The sequence below is a fragment of the Pleurodeles waltl genome, chromosome 3_1 (assembly GCF_031143425.1).
Source record: "Pleurodeles waltl isolate 20211129_DDA chromosome 3_1, aPleWal1.hap1.20221129, whole genome shotgun sequence".
NCBI lineage: Eukaryota > Metazoa > Chordata > Amphibia > Caudata > Salamandridae > Pleurodeles > Pleurodeles waltl.
In genome coordinates, this window is record NC_090440.1 from 16999100 (window position 1) to 17019760 (window position 20661).

Consider the following 20661-nt stretch of genomic DNA (forward strand, 5'->3'; position numbering starts at 1 on the left):
TGGAGCTGGAAAATCCTTAAAAAAGAGGGGTGGATGAGAAGTAGAGATGGGAGAAAGAAGGAGAGGTTTTCAGATAAGAGAGTAAGAGAAAATTCACATTGACAGGGGACCCTTTGGAAGGCGGTATCGAGGGCAAGTGGCCACTTTGTCTTTGGCTTAAAACGTCTCTCACATTAGTAGGGCAAGCACATAGCTGCCAAGATTCCCAGGTCCATGTGTGGTCCATGCGTGATGTGCTGCTCCAGTCCAGTGTTTTCTCTCTTGCATTCTGGGAGTTGCAGTCCTACTTAATAATGGGGAAAAAACAGAACTACACGTCACAGAATTCAAAGAAAATAAAACAGAGAATGGATCAGCACATCACGGCAGGACCTGGGAAGCTGGGCTGGGCGGGCTGCAAGCAACCTGCCTTGTCGAAGAGGCCTCAGTAGGGTGGACTTTAACCGAGCAACCAGAGGCCAGATGTACAAAGGTTTTTTGAGGTCGGCTCAGCATCCTGTGATTCTGGGTAAATCACTTAATTTCCCCGTGTATATATATATATATATATATATATATGTGCCCTTGTGTAATGTGACTGATGCTCGTGTAAAGCGCTTCTATACCTTTCGTCCAGTTCGGGCTAAAAGGGAAAAAAATGCAGAAAATAAATAAATAAAAAACAGTGCTATTAAAAAACTGCCACTGACCCCGTTTTCAATCAATATTTTCCTGAGTGAGGGGCCCTTGAAAGCATTCTGCGCCCCTTGCTGACTCATTGACGTGGATATTTGGGCTGCCCCAGATTTACGTGATTAAAGAGACTTACAACGTTACCTTTGATCTGCTTGCCTGCGGCGTCCACGGGGAAATCAGCATCTTTGGAAGATGCACCTCCCCTTACAGGCATTTTTACATTTTCTGTGCAAGCTGTAAGGCTGGCGGGGAGTGACATTAGTAAATCACCAGTGGCCTCATTCACGAAGCTGTGCCTGCATGCAAGCCTGACTTACACACCCAAGGAGCCTCTTAATGACTACACAATGACAGAATGCAGAGACATGTTCCCCTGTCCTACAGGGTGTAGACACCTGGTTCCCCTCTGCTCCAGAGTGCAAAGACATGGAACAACTCTGCTTCAGGATGTAGACACGTGGTTCCCCTCTGCTACAGGGTGCAACACATGGTAAGTCTCTGTACCATAGTGTAGACACATGGTCCGGCTCTGTCCCAGGGTGCAGACACATGGTACGGCTCTGTCCCAGGGTTGCAGACACATGGTACGGCTCTGTCCCACGGTGTAGACACATGGCCCGGCTCTGTTCCAGGTGCAGACACGTGGTAAGTCTCTGTTCCAGGGTGCAGACACATGGTCCGGCTCTGTTCCAGGGTACAGACACGTGGTAAGTCTCTGTTCCAGGGTACAGACACGTGGTAAGTCTCTGTTCCGGGTGCAGACACATGGTTCGGCTCTGTTCCAGGTGCAGACACATGGTACTGCTCTGTTCCAGGGTGCAGACATGTGGTAAGTCTCTGTTCCAGGGTACAGACACGTGGTAAGTCTCTGTTCCAGGGTACAGACACATGGTCCGGCTCTGTTCCACGGTTCAGACACATGGTAAGTCTCTGTTCCAGGGTGCAGACACATGGTACGACTCTGTTCCAGGTTGTAGACACATGGTACGGCTCTGTCCCACGATTCAGACAGATGGAACAACTCTGTTCCAGGATGCAGACACAAGGTACGGCTCTGTTCCAGGAACAGACACATCGTACGTCTCTGTTCCAGAGTGCAGACATATGGTACGGCTCTGTCTGAGGGTGCACACACATGGTTCGGCTCTGTTCCAGGGTGCAGACACATGGTTCGGCTCTGTTCCAGGGTGCAGACACATGGTACGGCTCTGTTCCGGAGTGCAGAGACATGGTATGGCTCTGTTCCAGGGTGCAGAGACATGGCACAACTCTGTTCCAGGGTGCAGAAACATGGTATGGCTCTGTTCCAGGGTGCAGAGATATGGTACGGCTCTGTTCAAGGGTGCAGACAAAAGGTACAGCTCTGATCCAACATGCAGACACATGGTACAGCTGCGTTCCAGGATGCTGACACATGGTACATCTGTGTTTCAGGATGCAGAGACATTGCACGACTCTGTTCCTGGGTGCAGAGATATGGCCCGACTCTGTTTCAGGGTGCAGAGACATGGTACGGCTCTGTTCCAGGGTGCAGAGATATAGTACGGCTCTGTTCCAGGGTGCAGACAAAAGGTACAGCTCTGCTCCAGGATGCAGACACGTGGGACAGCTGTGTTCCAGGATGCAGACACATAGTACATCTTTGTTTCAGGATGCAGAGACATGGCATGACCATGTTTCAGGGTGCAGAGACACGGGACGACTCTGTTTCAGGTTGCAGAGACATGGTACGGCTCTGTTCCAGGGTGCAGACACATGGTATGGCTCTGTTCCATGGTGCAGACACATGGTATGGCTCTGTTCCAGGTGCAGACACATGGTATGGCTCTGTTCCATGGTGCAGACACATGGTATGGCTCTGTTTCAGGGTGCAGAGACACGGGACGACTCTGTTTCCGGTTGCAGAGACATGGTACAGCTCTGTTTCAGGGTGCAGACACAAGGTACAGCTCTGTTCCAGGGTGCAGACACATGGTATGGCTCTGTTCCATGGTGCAGACACAAGGTACAGCTCTGTTCCAGGGTGCAGACACATGGTACGGCTCTGTTCCATGGTGCAGACACATGGTATGGCTCTGTTCCAGGTGCAGACACATGGTATGGCTCTGTTCCATGGTGCAGACACATGGTATGGCTCTGTTTCAGGGTGCAGAGACACGGGATGACTCTGTTTCAGGTTGCAGAGACATGGTACGGCTCTGTTTCAGGGTGCAGAGACATGGTACAGCTTTGTTCCAGGGTGCAGACACATGGTATTGTCGCGCAGGCTCTCATTATTCTAATGAAACTTCTGGATTTTGAGCAGAATAATCTCCTGCTGTGTTGGAGACGGAGTCTGACCAACTACAGGTGACACATGTCGCCCCAATCCGGGTTTTGCTCCGGCTAACTAGCAGTGCTTCATCTCTACCCAAGGGCAGGGATGATTGGGCAGCCGAGCGCATGACATAACTGGTTTCTCAGGGAAACCGTGGTCACTCAGGTCTCATCCGTTTCTCTCAGTTACATTAGTCTCACATACACAATGACAAACAGAGGCAGTATACGTTTCAAAAAGGTTTTAATGAAGCAACTGCATCTTAGATAGCAAAGCATGTGCTGTAATAACCAAGACGATACAGCATGACAAGATTAGAATTGTGACAAGGAGAGTAAAGCGTAGAAATAACGCTACCAATATTGTCACTAGAGTCAATAGACTAATTCCTACCTAGGCTATAATAGAGCACGCAAGTTAAGCTCTAATTCTGCCCTTCGTGTTCCCCTGGGAAGACATCATCCCCCATACCTGAGCAAAGGCCTGAAGTCTGCATAAGCAGCTGTAGTGAAGCGTTCAGCAATCAGCATACAGTTGTGGTTCTCTGGCTGGAATCTCCCTCTAACGTGTAAGGGAAAGGGAAGTGTTTTTATAATAAACAGCTGATGTTCTGAGAAAATGTCCCTATGTAAGGATGTGTGCTTTTCCATGAATGTCAGAGACAAAACGGTTACCACGTTCTCTGGCAAGCTATCTTACTGCAGCCCTGAAAGAAGCACAGAGTCAACAAGAATGTGTTGGTTAAGAACATAGTGCTGGCCTGAGTAAAAACAGCTAGATAGAAATAAATAAAAACAAGACCGCAAAAGTGGCTATTGTAAGAATAATAAACAAAGCTGAATAAAATATATCTAGGTTAAAGTGCACAGGGGCAGACCTAGGGGGTCATTACAAACCTGGCGGATGGCGGAGAACCGGCGGTAAGACCGCCAACAGGCTGGCGGTCTTACCTTTGTGTATTATGACCATGGTGGTTACCGCCATGGTCAACCGCCGGTTCTCCGTCCCGCCCGGGCGGAGACGACTGCCGGGCTGGAGACGTGAGTCTCCAGCCCGGCGGCCGTCAGTATACCGCTGGCGGCATTTGAACCCAGCTTAACGGCGTGGATTACCAGCGGTTTCAACCGCCATGAAATCCATGGCGGTAAGCACTACCAGTGCCAGGGAATTCCTTCCCTGGCACTGATAGGGGTCACCCCCCACCACCCTTGCCACCCCCCAAAGGTGGCATGGCCCCCTCCCCACCCCGACCCCCAACATAACATTACTCACACACACCCGACACGCATGCAGGCACCACCAACACACACACGCACACACCCCGACATACATGCCTACATCCACACACACAGTCAGACACGTACACCCACATTCAAACATACACGCACACATCCATCCAGACATACCCACAGCCATACACGCACTCATTCCCATACACACAACACCCCCACAAGCATACATGCACTCACACACCTCCTCTACATACACAGACGCACACCCCCATGCACGCACACAACACACAACGCCCCCCCACCCCTAACGGACGATCGACTTACCTGGTCCGTCGATCCTCCTGGAGGGGACGGGAGCCATGGGGGAAGCTCCGCCGACACCACACCGCCAACAGAACACCGGCACGGCGAATCACAGGACGTGATTCGCTGGGCGGTGTTCTGTTGGCGTGGCGGTGGAGGTGAAGCAACCTCCACTTCCCGCCGCCCGCAAGTATGGCTGTTGGTGGCTCTCTGTCGGAATAACGACGGAGAGCAGCCAACAGTCATAATACGCCGAGCGGCAAACCGCCTGCACAGGCGGTCTTCCGCACGGCGGTCCCTCGGCAGTCTTGCAAAAAGACCGCCGAGGTCGTGATGACCCCCCTAGTGTGCTAAAATAACGTGCATGGAGCTATAACTAAAATGGCTACACAACAGTATGTCTCTGTTCAAGTGTGCAGGCACATGGTACAGTTGGGTTCCAGGATGCAGAGACATGGTCCAGCTCTGTTCCAGGGTACAGACACATGGTACGGCCTTGTTCCACGGTGCAGACATATGGTATGGCTCTGCTCTAGGATGCAGAGACATAGTACGGCTCTGCTCCAGGGTGCAGACATGTGGTACACCTCTGTTCTAGGATGCAGAGACATTTTCCGGCTCTGTTTGAAGGTACACACACACATGGCGCAGCTCTGTTCCAGGGTGCAGACACATGGTACAGCTGTGTTACAGGATGCAGAGACATGGTACGGGTCTGTTCCAGGGTGCAGAGACATGGTACGGCTCTGTTCCAGAGTGCAGACATATGGTACAGCTCTGTTTGAGGGTGCACACACATGGTGCAGCTCTGTTTGAGGGTGCACACACATTGTGCGGCTCTGTTCCAGGGTGCAGACACATGGTTCGGCTCTGTTCCAGGGTGCAGGCACATGGTACGGCTCTGTTCTACTGTGCAGACACATGGTACGGCTCTGTTCCAGGGTGCAGACACATGATACTGCTCTGCTCCAGGATGCAGACACATGGTACAGCTGTGTTCCAGGATGCAGAGACATGGTGTGCCTCTGTTACAGGATGCAGAAACATGGTATGACTCTGTTTCAGGGTGCAGACACATGGTGCAGCTCTTTTCCAGGGAGTAAAGTGCCGAAAGAACAGATGATGGGTGGGATGCAAAACAAAACAAACATTCACGCCCAGTCACAGATCTGAGTTTAATCCATCGTTTTTTTTTTGTGCTCACCACATTCCAGTTTGGACCCAGCTGTATGCAAATCAGCCTTGACCCTGCTCCCCATGGGAATAGTCCAGCCCAAACTGCCAGACCATGTCCTCCTTTGACCAGAAACAAGCATCCTGGGACCGGTTTCGGGGTATCACCCCTCATCATCCAGGCTAGCTTGAAACTGGTGGCATAGTGAGCACGGGACCCACATCTGGACATTATCCTTCCCACTTACGGTGCCAAATGTATGGTGATAAAAATATGAATGAACACTGATGATCAGTTAAATGAAGTTAGATCTTTATTGGCCAAAGTCATTGACCACTCTGACTGCTCTCTACAACTGTCCCCTCTGGAATGCCCCCCGAGGATCTCTTATTCCACAATCCGTGTTTAGCATGGACTGTAGAGTATAAGCGATCACCACAACATCTTCCTTCTCTATAGAGAATGATAACAACTGAATATAAATGCACTTCAAAATACATAAGCAAAAGCTTAATTACAACATCTAGCAGGTTCTTTTTTTAATAATCCTCTTACTTCTGTGTCTTAATAGTTCTTCATTGTTTGGTTTCAAGCCAGGTTTGTTTTTTGATTTTTGTTCACCATGATTTTTAATCCCACTTGGCTCTTCAATAACATCGTGAGATCTCCCCCTAGTGTCTCCATCGTAATCTCCCTTAATGTTCACTATTCTGCTTTTATTCCACCATTCGTGACCTTTGATGCATACTGCATTTTTGGAAACAGCATCTACTCTCTGTGGACTTCTGAATTTGGACATCCCCTTAGCCACATGAGTGGGATCTTTAACTCGTATCCAATAACCTATATTAATATTGGTTCTTTCTACCCGTGCATTGTCTTTTGTATCATAGTCATTGTAGGAAAATGCCTCCCTTGGCATGGTTACCCCCTAACTTTCTGCCTTTTGTTGATGCTAGTTATGATTGAAAGTGTGCTGGGACCCTGTCAACCAGGCCCCAGCACCAGTGTTCTTTCCCTAAACTGTGCCTTTGTTCCCACAATTGTCACAGCCCTGCCCTATAGATAAGTCCCTTGTAAATGGTACCCCTGATGCCAAGGGCCCTGTGGCCGGTGGAGGTCTCTAAGGGCTTCAGCATGTATTATGCCACCCTGGGAACCCCTCACTCAGCACACGCACACTCACACTGCCTCACAGCTTGTGTGTACTGGTGGGGAGAAAATGACTAAGTCGACATGGCACTCCCCTCAGAGTACCATGCCCACACCCCACTGCCTGGGGCATAGGTAAGTCACCCCTTTAGCAGGCCTTACAGCCCTAAGGAAGGGTGCACTATCCCACAGGTGAGGGCATAGTTGCATGAGCACTATGCCCCTACAGTGTCTAAGCCAATTCTTAGACATTGTGCCATAAACAGTATATGGTCTGGGAGTCTGTCAAACACGTACTTCACAGTTCTATAATGACTACACTGAATACTGGTAATTTTGGTATCCAACTTCTCAGCACAATAAATCCACACTGATGCCAGTGTGGGATTTATTGAGAAATGCATAGAGAGGGCATCTTAGAGATGCCCCCTGTATACCAGTCCAATTCCTAGTGTTAGGCTGACCAGTTCCTGCCAGCCTGCCACACCAGACAGCTTTCTGGCCACATGGGGTGAGTGCCTTTGTCACTCTGTGGCCAGGAACAAAGCCTGCACTGGGTGGAGGTGCTTTACACCTCCCCCAGCAGGAACTGTAACACCTGGCGGTGAGACTCAAAGGCTAGTGGAGATGCCCACCCCTCCGGTCACAGCCCCCACTTTTGGTGGCAAGTCCGGAGATAATGAGAAAAACAAGGAGGAGTCACCCACCAGTCAGGTGTCCTGAGCTGAGGTGACCCCAGCCTTAAGAAATCCTCCATCTTGTTTTGGAGGATTACCCCCAATAGGATTAGGGATGTGCTCCCCTCCCCATAGGGAGGAGGCACAAAGAGGGTGTGGCCACCCTCCAGGACAGTAGCCATTGGCTACTGCCCCCAGACCTAAACACACCCCAAAATTGAGTATTTAGGGGCAACCTTGAACCCAGGAAATTGGATTCCTGCATCCTGAAGAAAGAAGGAGGACTGCTGACCTGAAAGCCCCGCAGAGACGATGGAGACAACTGACTTGGCCCCAGCCCTACCGGCCTATCTCCAGACTCAAAGAACCTGCACAGCGACGCATCCCGCGGGACCAGCGACCTCTGAAGACTCAGAGGACTGACTTGCACCTAAAGGACCAATAAACTCCCGAGAACAGCGGCTCTGTCCATAACTACAACCAAGAAACCATCTTTAAAAAACATTCCAGCCTCACTCCGGAAGCGTGAGTCTTCACACTCTGCACCCAACGCCCCCGACCTGTGTCAGAGAAACCAACACTGCAGAGAGGACCCCCAGGCGACTCCAATGATGCGGACATCCTGACTTGACCTCTCTGCACCCCCACAGCGACTCCTGCAGACAGGATCCAGAGGCCCCCCCTGACCGCGACTGCCTGGTAACAAAGGAACCCGACGCCTGGACAAAGCCCCCAGGACCGAGAGGAACCAACCACTAGTGCAGGAGTGACCAGCAGGCAGTCCTCCTCCTAGCCCAGTCGGTGCCTGGCCCGAGAAGCCCCCCTGTGCCCTGCCTGCATCGCCAGAGTGACCCCTGGGTCCTTCCATTAACTTCAATACAAAGCCAGATGCCTTGTTTCCCCCCCCTGGGAGGCTGAGAGTGTATTTTGTGTGCCTGTTTGGGTCCCCCCCAGTGCTCTACAAAACCCCCCTGGTTTGCCCCCCGAGGACGCAGGTACTTACCTGCTAGCAGACTGGAACCGGAGCACCCCTGTTCTCTATAGGCAACTATGTTATTTGGGCCCTACTTTGACCTCTGCACCTGACCGGCCCTGTGTCGCTGGTACTGGGTGTTTGGGGTTGACTTGAACCCCCAACAGTGGGCTGCCTATGCCCAGGAGACTGAACTTGTAATTGCTTTACTTACCTGATAAACTAACCAATACTTACCTCCCCCAGGAACTGTTGATTTTTGCCCTGTACACTTTTAAAATAGCTTATTGCCATTTTTGCCAAAACTGTGTATACTACTGTTTTAATTCAAAGTTCCATACTTAGCTGTGTGAAGTACCTTACAATTTACGTACTTACCTAAATTCTGAATCTTGTGGTTCTAAAATAAATTAAGAAAATAATTGTCTATATAAAAACCTGTTGGCCTGGAGTTAGGTCTTGAGTGTATGTTCTGATTTATTGCCTGTGTGGGTACAACAAACTTGTAACAACTTTTGCCACTATTTTACCTCTAAGGGGAATCCTTGTACTCTGTGCACACTATTTCTTATTTTGAGATAGTATATACAGAACAACTTCCTACAGTCATCTTTCATTTTATTTTGAAACTTCTGAACACGAGGTCTAATGATCTCATCTAAAGACTTAGCTTTAGACTTAACTTCTTTCAACCAAGCAGGACACAGTTTAGAGGCCGAAACATGACCTCTCATCACTTCAAATGGACTTACACCAGTAACCGAATTTGGAGAGGAACAATGTGACCACAACATGTACTCCACTGCTTCATTCACTTCTATTTCATTTTCAATCGCCCATTGTATACATTCTACCAGTGTGCGATTCATCTTTTCAATGAGACCATTTCTTTGGGGATGATAAAGAGCTACCCGCTTGTGTAGGATGGCATATTTTCCCAAAAAATCTTTAATTTCTCTAGAGATAAACTGAACCCTGTTGTCTGACACTAATTATTTAGGGACTCCTCCCTGGCAAATAATCTCTTAAAACTTTTAATAACCGCATTTGTATTGGGTTGCTCCATAAACTCTACTTCCCACCATTTGCTATAAAAGTCCACCACCACAAAGGCAAATCTAGATCTTCTTGCTATGGTGCTAAAGGGACCAATAAAATCAATGACCAGCTTAAACCAGGGTCCTGCAGGCAAAATACTTGGTGTTAAAGGTGTTGGCAGAATTTTCAGCACTTTGTCACTGTTTGCACAGATCACACAATTTCTCACACACGTAAGTATTTCAAGATCCATACATGGCCACCAATAACACCTTTCATCTTTCTCTTAGTGATGGTTTGTCCAAAATGTCCTTGATGACCAATCATAATGATTTTGGGGGTTATTCTAACTTTGGAGGAGGTGTTAATCCGTCCCAAAAGTGACGGAAAAGTGACAGATTTACCACCAGACGTATTACGAGTCCATTATATCCTATGGAACTCGTAATACGTCTGGTGGTATATCCGTCACTTTACCGTCACTTTTGGGACGGATTAACACTCCTCCAAAGTTAGAATAACCCCCTTTGTCTCTTAAGCCTCTGGTGGAATTAATTTATGGTTCACCATCAGAATACCATTGTTCTCTACCGATAATTTGTCTGCAACTTTAATATAGGCTTGTAAATTTATTGGCAGAAAACTTTCCTTGGGCCAACCATGAGTCAAATAGCTCTTAATACGTACCATATCTTCATCTTTTAACATTTCTTCCTTCCACTCAATCTCCATAAAAGTGTTCCCATCACATGTATCTACAACCGCAAACACTCTTCATCTTCTTCATCCACCAACTCTATTTTCTCGTCCGAATCGTTTGGTGCACAAGACAAATAATTGGCCCTGAAATTTTTCCCTCCAGGAATATACTCTACTTTGAAATCATACTGTAGTAGTTTTTAACTCAATCTAGCAATTCTCAGTGTGTGTTCTTTGATAACTTCTCCACTAAGGATGTTCACTAATGGTTTATGATCAGTCTTGAGTGTAAATCTTCTCCCCCAAATGTAGTTCTTGAATCACTCAACAGCAAGCCAAAAACTATTTTTCTATCACAGAAAGAACTTTTCATTGACTCTCAAAGAACGTGACGCAAACCCTATAGTCCACTTTGTGATTGTTTTTGTCTTCTTGGGATAACATTGCCCCCAAACCATTGTTACTAGTGCCTACAGTAATAGTGCAAGGTTCAACAGGATCAAATGGCGCTAAAATTCCTGCCTCAACTATGTCACTTTTAAGTGCTCTAAATTCTTCCTGTGATTTTGCATCCCACACAAATTCTTTATTCTTCTTGAGGAGTTCCCGTAAATTTGCTTTTTTAGTCTAAAAATTCTTAATGAATTTTGAATAAAACTCACATAAACCAAGAAAAGATGTGACATTGTCTTTTGTTTTTGGTTCAGATACACTAACGATCGCTTCTACCAAACCTGGTCTTGGTTTAACCCCATCTTTTGAGATAACATGACCTAATTACTCTATTCTGGATTTAGCAAACTCACAATTTATTTTACATTTGCTACTACCCCATATTTTTGTAATCTTTGTAACACTTTAATCATTGCTTCATCATGGGTATGTTCATTCTCACCAGCGATCAGTATATCATCTTGAAAAGTTAGAACACCTTTAATACCCTGACGTATGTTTTTTAAAACTCTCTGAAAGACAGAAGCGGCGGACGCCAGCCCAAAAGGCATCCTTTTGAATTGAAAAGTGCCAAAAGGTGACACAAAAGCTGTGCAATGTCTTGAGGTTTCGTCTAACTCAACCTGATGATATGCCGAAGATAAGTCTATTTTGCTGAAAACTTCTTTCCAGCAAAAGTAGATGTGATGCCATCAATACATGGTAAAGGATGTGAATGGACCCATATGACCTTGTTCATACTACGCAAATCAATGCAAACTATTAATTGTCAATTTATTTTCATACGATGACCAATGGAGATAACCAAAGTGATGAGACTATAGGTTCTATAGCTCCATCAACAACCATTTGTCTGAGAATACTCTCTGAATCCTGACGTACACTGAAGGGTACATTTCTCAATTTATGCTTTACAGATGCAGCACCATTTTGTACTTTGATCTTATATTTGAAACCTATGATCTTGCCCAAATTATTACTGAACACCTTATTGAACTTTTGTAACCAAATATTCTTGGGTTGCTTGTCTTCAGCCACCAGAGATTCTTCATTTAACTCATCAGTAACTAACAAAACTTGAACACTCCTCCCTGGTCTTATTGTCATACCGAATATATTCAATCCTTTTTAGTTCAATAAACTTTCCCTAGAATCACTTTGTTTTTATATTTCATACTTGCTTCAAACTCACCAAAGAGGTCTATTTTTTTCCATCATATGACAAGGTTTCTGTCAGAGGGTAACAAGTTATTTTCCCTATATATTTGTTGTTAGAAATGGGGTCTTTGGTTGGCAGTCAGGTTACGCCCTGTCCAAGCAAGGACCCTGTCTAGTCAGGGTAAAGGAGACTAACACTCAGTTAACCCCCGCTCACACCCTTGGTAGCTTGGCACGAGCAGGCAGGCTTAACTCAGACGATGTGTTAAGTATGTGTACAAATACACACAGTAATACAGTGAACCACTACAAAATGACACAACACAGGTTTAGAAAAATAGTAAATATTTTATCTAAATAAACAAGACCAAATATGGTAATCCACAATATACAGTTAAAAATACGAATTTAGCACTTAAAAGCAAGAAAACAGTGCCTTGAGGCACAAATACTGCAAGTTGGTATTATGCGGTGTCGTGACAGAGTTGTTTCCTACAGTACGACGTCAATGGCGCCATTTATGGAGTCGTTTGACCCCTAGGTACGGTACCTTAAGAAAGGAGGCCAGTGCACGGAGTCGGGGAGAGCGGCCTCGCTGGGTCCCAAGCGGCGTCGGTTCCGATGCCACGGGACAAAAGGACTGCAGCATCGAGCAGTGGTGTAGGGCTGTAGGGGGCTCGCCTGGCTTGTAGTGGGTACCAAAGGTACTTACACCTTGTGCCAGGTCCAGTTATCCCTTATTAGTGTAGAAGAGGTGTTTCTAGCAGCTTAGGCTGATAGAAGGTAGCTATGGCAAAGCAGCTTAGTCTGAACTAGGAGACATGCAAAGCTCCTACTATACCACTTATATCATATGCACAATATCATAAGAAAACACAATACACAGAGTTACTGAAAATAAAGGTACTTTATTTTTATGACAATATGCCACAAGTATCTCAGTGAGTACCCTCAGTAAGAAGGTAAGTAATATACACAAGTTATATGTACACAAACCCAAAACAGGTAAGTAAGAGTCAGAAAAGTAATGCAAACAGTGTAGAATTACAATAGGTTGCAATAGGCAGACATAGGTCTAGGGCAAAACACAAACCATATACTCCAAAAGTGGAATGCGAATCACGAATGGACCCCAGACCTATGGGAGCTTGTAGAGGGTCGCTGGGACTGTAAGAAAACAGTCAGGGTGTCCAAGATACCCCACCCCAAGACCCTGAAAAGTAGGAGTAAAGTACACCTACTACCCCAAAAGAGCACAATAGTCGTGATAGGCGGATTCTGCAAGAACAACAAACACCAGCAAGGCACTGAAGGTGGATTCCTGGAAATGAGGACCTGCAAGGCAAGGGGACCAAGTCCAAGAGTCGCAATAGTGTCCGGGGGGGCAGAAGCCCAGAAAACCCCAGATGAAGGTGCAAGGAAGCTGCCTCCAGGTGGAAGAAGCTTGGAGTTCTGCAACAACGAACAGGACTAGGAACTTCTCCTTTGGATGGAAGATGTCCCACGTTGCGATGAAGGCTGCAGAAGTGTTCCCACACAGAAATACCACAAACAAGCCTTGCTAGCTGCAAGGGTCGCTGTAGAGGTTTTTGGGTACTGCTGGGGACCAGGAAGGACCAGGATGTTGCCCCTTGGAGGAGGAGACAGAGGGGGCGCTCAGCAACTCATAGAGCCCCCACAGAAGCAGACAGCACCCGCAGAAGTACCCTAACAGGCACTTAGAAGATTTGTGAACCGGAGCTGGCTCAGATTCACAAAGGAGGGTCCCACGACGCCGGAGGCCAACTTAGAGGGTTGAGCACTGCAGGATGGAGTGCTGGGGACCCAGGCTAGGCTGTGCACGAAGGAAATCTTGGAAGAGTGCACAGGAGCCGCAGCAGCTGCAAATCACGCAGTACACCGGTTTGCAGTCTAGCGTGGGGAGGCAAGGACTTACCTCCACCAAACTTGGACTGAAGGATCACTGGACTGTGGGAGTCACTTGGATAGAATTCCTGTGTTCCAGGGACCACGCTCATCAGGATGAGAGGGGACCCAGAGGACTGGTGATGCAGACTTTTGGTGCCTGCGTTAGCAGGGGGAAGATTCCGTCGACCCACAGGAGATTTCTTCTTGGCTTCCAGTGCAGGGTGAAGGCAGGTGACCTCCAGAGCATGCACCATCAGGAAACAATCGAGAAAGCCGGCAGGATGAGGCGCTACAATGTTGCTGGTAGTCGTCTTGCTACTTTGTTGCGGTTTTGCAGGCGTCCTGGAGCAGTCAGCGGTTGATCCTTGGTAGAAGGAGAAGAGGGAAGTGCAGAGGAACTCTGGTGAGCTCTTGCATTCGTTATCTGAAGAATACCCCAGAGGAGAGACCCTAAATAGCCAGAAAAGGAGGTTTGGCTACTAAGAAAGGAGGATTGGCTACCAAGAAAGGTAAGAGCCTATCAGAGGGGGTCTATGACATCACCTGCTGGCACTGGCCACTCAGAGCAGTCCAGTGTGCCGCCAACACCTCTGAATCCAAGATGGCAGAGGTCTGGGACACACTGGAGGAGCTCTGGGCACCTCCCCTGGGAGGTACTGGTCAGGGGAGTGGTCACTCCCCTTTCCTTTGTCCAGTTTCGCGCCAGAGCAGGGCTGGGTGATCCCTGAACTGGTGTAGACTGGCTTATGCAGAGATGGGCACCATCTGTGCCCATCAAAGCATTTCCAGAGGCTGGGGGAGGCTACTCCTCCCCAGCCCTTCACACCTATTTCCAAAGGGATAGGGTGTAACACCCTCTCTCACGGGAAATTCTTTGTTCTGCCTTCCTGGGCCAGGGCTGCCTGGACCCCAGGAGGGCAGAATCCTGTCTGATGGGTTGGCAGCAGCAGCTGCAGTGAAAACCCCGGAAAGGCAGTTTGGCAGTACCCGGGTTCTGTGCTAGAGACCCAGGGGGATCATGGAATTGTCCCCCCAATACCAGAATGGTATTGGGGTGACCATTCCATGATCTTAGACATGTTACATGGCCATGTTCAGAGTTACCATTGTGACGCAATACATAAGTAGTGACCTATGTATAGTGCACATGTGTAATGGTGTCCCCGCACTCACAAAGTTTGGGTAAATTGCCCTGAACGATGTGGGGGCACTTTGGCTAGTGCCAGGGTGCCCACACACTAAATAACTTGGCACCCAACCTTCACCAGGTGAAGGTTAGACATATAGGTGACTTATAAGTTACTTAAGTGCAGTGTAAAATGGCTGTGAAATAATGTGGACACTATTTCACGCAGGCTGCAGTGGCAGGCCTGTGTAAGAATTGTCTGAGCTCCCTATGAGTGGAAAAAGAAATGCTGCAGCCCGTAGGTCTCTCCTGGAACCCCAATACCCTGGGTACCTAGGTACCATATACAAGGGAATTATAAGGGTGTTCCAGTGTCCCAATGAGAATTGGTAAATTTATTCACTAGCCTGCAGTGACAATTTTAGAAAGCAGAGAGAGCATAAACACTGAGGTTCTGATTAGCAGAGCCTCAGTGATACAGTTAGGCACCACACAGGGAACACATATAGGCCACAAACTTATGAGCACTGGGGCCCTGGCTGGCAGGATCCCAGTGATACATATCAAACACACTGACAACATAGGGTTTTCACTATGAGCACTGGGCCCTGGCTAGCAGGATCCCAGTGAGACAGTTAAAACACCCTGACATATACTAACAAACAGGCCAAAAGTGGGGGTAACAAGGCTAGTAAGAGGCTACCTTCCTACAAGGGCCCCCACTACAGGGAGGTGGAGATGAAGTGGTGTCAGATGCGAAGTGGGTCCCTTGGTTCCAGCAGATGCAAGGCAACCTCACGGGATCGCGATGATATCACACAGCCTCAGGCAGTACTATTGCGTTGGATCCTCACGGAAGCTGGACTTTTTACGACACTCCGGTGTCAGCGAAGTTGGGCGGGATCAGCGGCTGCAGCGACATGAGGCCTACAGGGTCATCGGAATTTTATGAGGTCCACGGCCTTGGGCTGATGGCATTGCGGTTCCGGGGTAGCGGCGTCAGCTCACAGGGTCGTCGGATTCGTTGCACTCAGCGAGGTCCACGGCCTTGGGGCAAGCTGCGTTGCGGTTTCAGGTAGCGGTGTCCTTTGCGAAGTTGCACTGTGTCATCCAGCATCGTTAGACTGTTTTTTCTCCAGGAGTTCACTTTCAGGGGTCCAGGAACCGGAATGGCACCCTCTGGCAAGCTAGACCCCACAGCAGGTAGACTCAGGTCTGGTTGGTGAAGCCTTTGCTGTCCCTGAGGCTTCAAAACAGGAGGCAAGCTCTACTCCAAGCCCTTGGAGTCACTTCTCAAGCAGGAATGCAAGTGTGGGATTCTGTCCCCTTGCATAGGCCGAAGCAGCAACGGCAGGATAGCCCAACACAGCACAGTCACAGGCAAGGGCTTGTGGCTGACTGTTCTAATCATATAATACTCCCACGAGCGCTGACATGTGACTGATTCATCTGCAGTGCACCCTGACCTGTGACTGACTGCTTTAATCATATAATCCTCCCTTGAGTGCTGACGTGTGACTGACTCAGCTGCAGCACACAAAACCTCTTGGTACAGCCTGACCTGTGACTGACTGCTTTAATCATATAATCCTTCCCTGAGGGCTGACGTCTGACTGACTCTTTGGTGCACCCTGGCTTGTGACTGCTTTATTCATATAATGCTTCAATGAGTGCAAAAGGCACCCAGCGATAACCCTGGGCAGAGCCACGCCCATCCCGCGGTAACCATGGGCAGAGCCACGCCCATCCCGCGGTAACCATGGGCACAGCCACGCCAAGCCCGCGGTAACCATAGGAACAGACACGCCCACCCTACGGTAACCATTGGCACAGCAGTGATTACCGTTGGCACAGCAGCGCCCACCCTGTGGGGGGGGGGGGGAGGCTCTCCTTGTCACAGCAGCGCCCACCCTGTGGGGGGCTCTCTTGGAACAGCAGCGCCCACCCTGTGGGGGTTGCCGTTGGCACAGCAGCTACCACCTTGTGGGGGGCTCTCATTGTCACAGCAGTTACCACCCTGCGGGGGGCTCTCCTTGGAACAGTAGCACTCACCCCCTGTGGGTTGCCGTTGGCACAGCAGCTACCACCCTGTGGGAGGCTCTCTTTGGAACAGCAGCGCCCACCCTGTGGGGGTTGCCGTTGGCACAGCAGCTACCACCTTGTGGGGGGCTCTCATTGTCACAGCAGTTACCACCCTGCGGGGGGCTCTCCTTGGAACAGTAGCACCCACCCCCTTTGGGTTGCCGTTGGCACAGCAGCTACCACCCTGCGGGGGGCTCTCCTTGGAACAGTAGCACCCACCCCCTGTGGGTTTCCGTTGGCACAGCAGCTACCACCCTGTGGGGGGCTCCCATTGGCACAGCAGCGCCCACCCTGTGGGGGTTGCCATTAGGGCAGCAGCTCCCACTCCCCCAAGGCGCTATGGCGCAGCTGGCGCCATCTGACTTGGACCACAGGGGGGCGCGCAGACCCCGCTCTCCCTAATTGGAAGTCGTAGTGAAGTGAAATGTCAGCCCTTGGCAGGAGTGGCCCTGGGGGGACAGGAGGAACGGGGGCGTAGGTGTGGGGGGCTCCTGCCAGAGGAAGCAATTAGCGCGTCCATCGTGGTCTGGGGGGAGCGCAGGGCGACCTGGGCTGTCAGGCGGCCTCGGTGGCGCCTGGAGATGGGACGGTAATTAGCGCCGCCTGGCAGTTCGGTTCCACCAGCCACCAGGCGCTGCCTCCCTCCCTGGAGCTCATCATGGGCGCGTCGGGGCCGCCGGTGGCCTTCGTGGCACGGGGGGCTCTCTTCATCATGAGTGCCCGTGTGAGGCTGAGTTATGGGGTACCCAGGCGCCCCCCCTTCACACCACCTACCTGCCTGCTTTCGAGGCGCTGAGAGCATCTCATCACACACGCCAGGCGCCCTGTGCCTCCGCACCGTGGAGGCTTCTCCATCATGTATTCTTGTGTGAGTGAGGCTGAGTTCTGGCGCTGTGATATTCTGACCAAAAAGTGCAACTTTGTCGAGTGATATCTCAGGGAAGTGGTGTGGGCCACATGACACCACTTCAGCAAAACGCAATGACAAAACATCAATGTCCAATGTGCTTGGGCTTTAAAAAAAGACGGTCTTTGTTCCACACTCTCTACTAAATGGTCACAGAAAAATACAAATAGATTGTAAGCTTTATCAGTGAAGTGATAGTAGCTTTCACAGTCATGGGTTATGGCCCATGGGCTTTGTCACGGGGAAGACTTTGGGGGTCATTCTGACCCTGGCGGTCGGTGATAAAGCGGCGGCCAACCCGCAAACAGGCCGGCGGTCAAATAAATGGAATTCTAACCCTGGCGGGAACCGCCAACACAGGCCGCCACTTTAACACTCCGACCGCCACGGCGGGACCGACAAACAGCGCGGCGGTCACCGCCAACAGGCATGCGGCAGACAATGTACCGCCCACCCTATCACAATTCACCAATCCGCCACCTTTTCCAGGGCGGGAGCCCCGCCGATAAAAACACGGCGTAAACAGACTACGAACGGGAAAACGCTCACCTATACACACTCCACGAGGAAGGAGGACAGCATGGAGCCCGAATTACACATCCTACCAGCTATTTTCTACCTGCTCATCTACCAGGAGTACGAACGCCGGCGCAGACGACAACGGTGAGTACTGCACCTACGACACAGGCGAGGGGGGAGGAGGAAAGCTTACGGGCACACACATGCGCCATACACCCACCCCCCCACCACAAATACCTATACCCCACTGCCGAGCAACAAGTCAGAGTGACACCACACAAACCCCCCGGAATAATGCAAAGACACAATTTAAATGATCTATAAAATATATGTATAAATAGCTCCATTGAAGGAATGGCAAATATGCCATATAAAAGATACAAAAATAAGGAATGAACATAGTCAACAATATATCCATAGGCAAAAAGTCCTGCACATTCCGTCAAAGTTCCATAGTCCGTGGGCCAATGTGCACAAACACATGGGCAAAGCCCACACAGGAGACCAGATACCATTGGAGAGAACACTGCAGGGGCATCAGATGATAAAACTACAGGCACCTCAGGGGGAAGGGAAGGGGGGGCACCTCAGCCACATGAGTCCACGATGAGGGTGGGGGTATGATTTGGCATGCAGGTGGGGAGGGGGTGGGAAGCAGTAGTGAAGATTTGCCTTACCAGAGTCCATTCCTCCGCCTACTCCTGCGAGGCCCTCAGGATGCAGGATGTGCAAGACTTCCTCCTCCCACGCGGTAAATTCTGGGGGAGTAGGTGGGGGTCCGACGCCAGTCTTCTGCACCGCAATGTTGTGCCTTGATACCATGGAACGCACCTTCCCCGTAGGTCGTTCCATCTCTTCCTGATGTCCTCCCGATTGCGTGGATGGTGTCCCACCACGTTAACCCTGTCCACTATCCTTTGCCATAGCTCCATCTTCCTGGCAATTGTGGTGTGCTGCACCTGTGCCTCGAAGAGCTGGGGCTCTACACGGACTAATTCCTCCACCATGACCCTGAGTTCGGCGTCACTGAACCTGCCTTTACCTGGTAAAGGTTGGGTGCTAAGTTACTTAGTGTGTAGGCACCCTGGCACTAGCCAAGGTGCCCCCACATTGTTCAGGGCCAATTCCCCGGACTTTGTGAGTGCGGGGACACCATTACACGCGTGCACTACATATAGGTCACTACCTATGTGTAGCTTCACAATGGTAACTCCGAATAGGGCCATGTAACATGTCTAAGATCATGGAATTGCCCCCTCTATGCCATCCTGGCATTGTTGGCACAATCCCATGATCCCACGGGTCTCTAGCACAGACCCGGGTACTGCCAAACTGCCTTTTCAGGGGTTTCACTGCAGCTGCTGCTGCTGCCAACCCCTCAGACAGGTTTCTGTCCTCCTGGGGTCCAGCCAGGCCTGGCCCAGGAAGGCAGAACAAAGGACTTCCTCAGAGAGAGGGTGTTACACCCTCTCCCTTTGGAAAATGGTGTTAAGGCAGGGGAGGAGTAGCCTCCCCCAGCCTCTGGAAATGCTTTCATGGGCACACATGGTGCCCATTTCTGAATAAGCCAGTCTACACCGGTTCAGGGACCCCTCAGCCCTGCTCTGGTGCGAAACTGGACAAAGGAAAGGGGAGTGACCACTCCCCTGACCTGCACCTCCCCTGGGAGGTGCCCAGAGCTCCTCCAGTGTGCTCCAGACATCTGCCATCTTGGAAACAGAGGTGCTGCTGGCACACTGGACTGCTCTGAGTGGCCAGGGCCAGCAGGTGACGTCAGAGACTCCTTCTGATAGGCTCCTTCAGGTGTTGCTAGCCTATCTTCTCTCCTAAGTAGCCAACCCCTATTTTCTGGCTATTTAGGGTCTCTGCTTTGGGGAAATCCATAGATAACGAATGCAAGAGCTCATCCGAGTTCCTCTGCATCTCTCTCTTCACCTTCTGCCAAGGAATCGACTGCTGACCGCGCTGGAAGCCTGCAAAACTGCAACAAAGTAGTGAAGACAACTACTGCAACTCTGTAACGCTGATTCTGCCGCCTTCTCGACTGCTTTCCTGGTGGTGCATGCTGTGGGGGTAGTCTGCCTCCTCTCTGCACTAGAAGCTCCGAAGAAATCTCCCGTGGGTCGACAGAATCGTCCCCCTGCAACCGCAGGCACCAAACAACTGCATCACCGGTCCCCTGGGTCTCCTCTCAGCACGACAAGCGAGGTCCCTTGAATCCAGCAACTCTGTCCAAGTGACTCCCACAGTCCAGTGACTCTTCAGTCC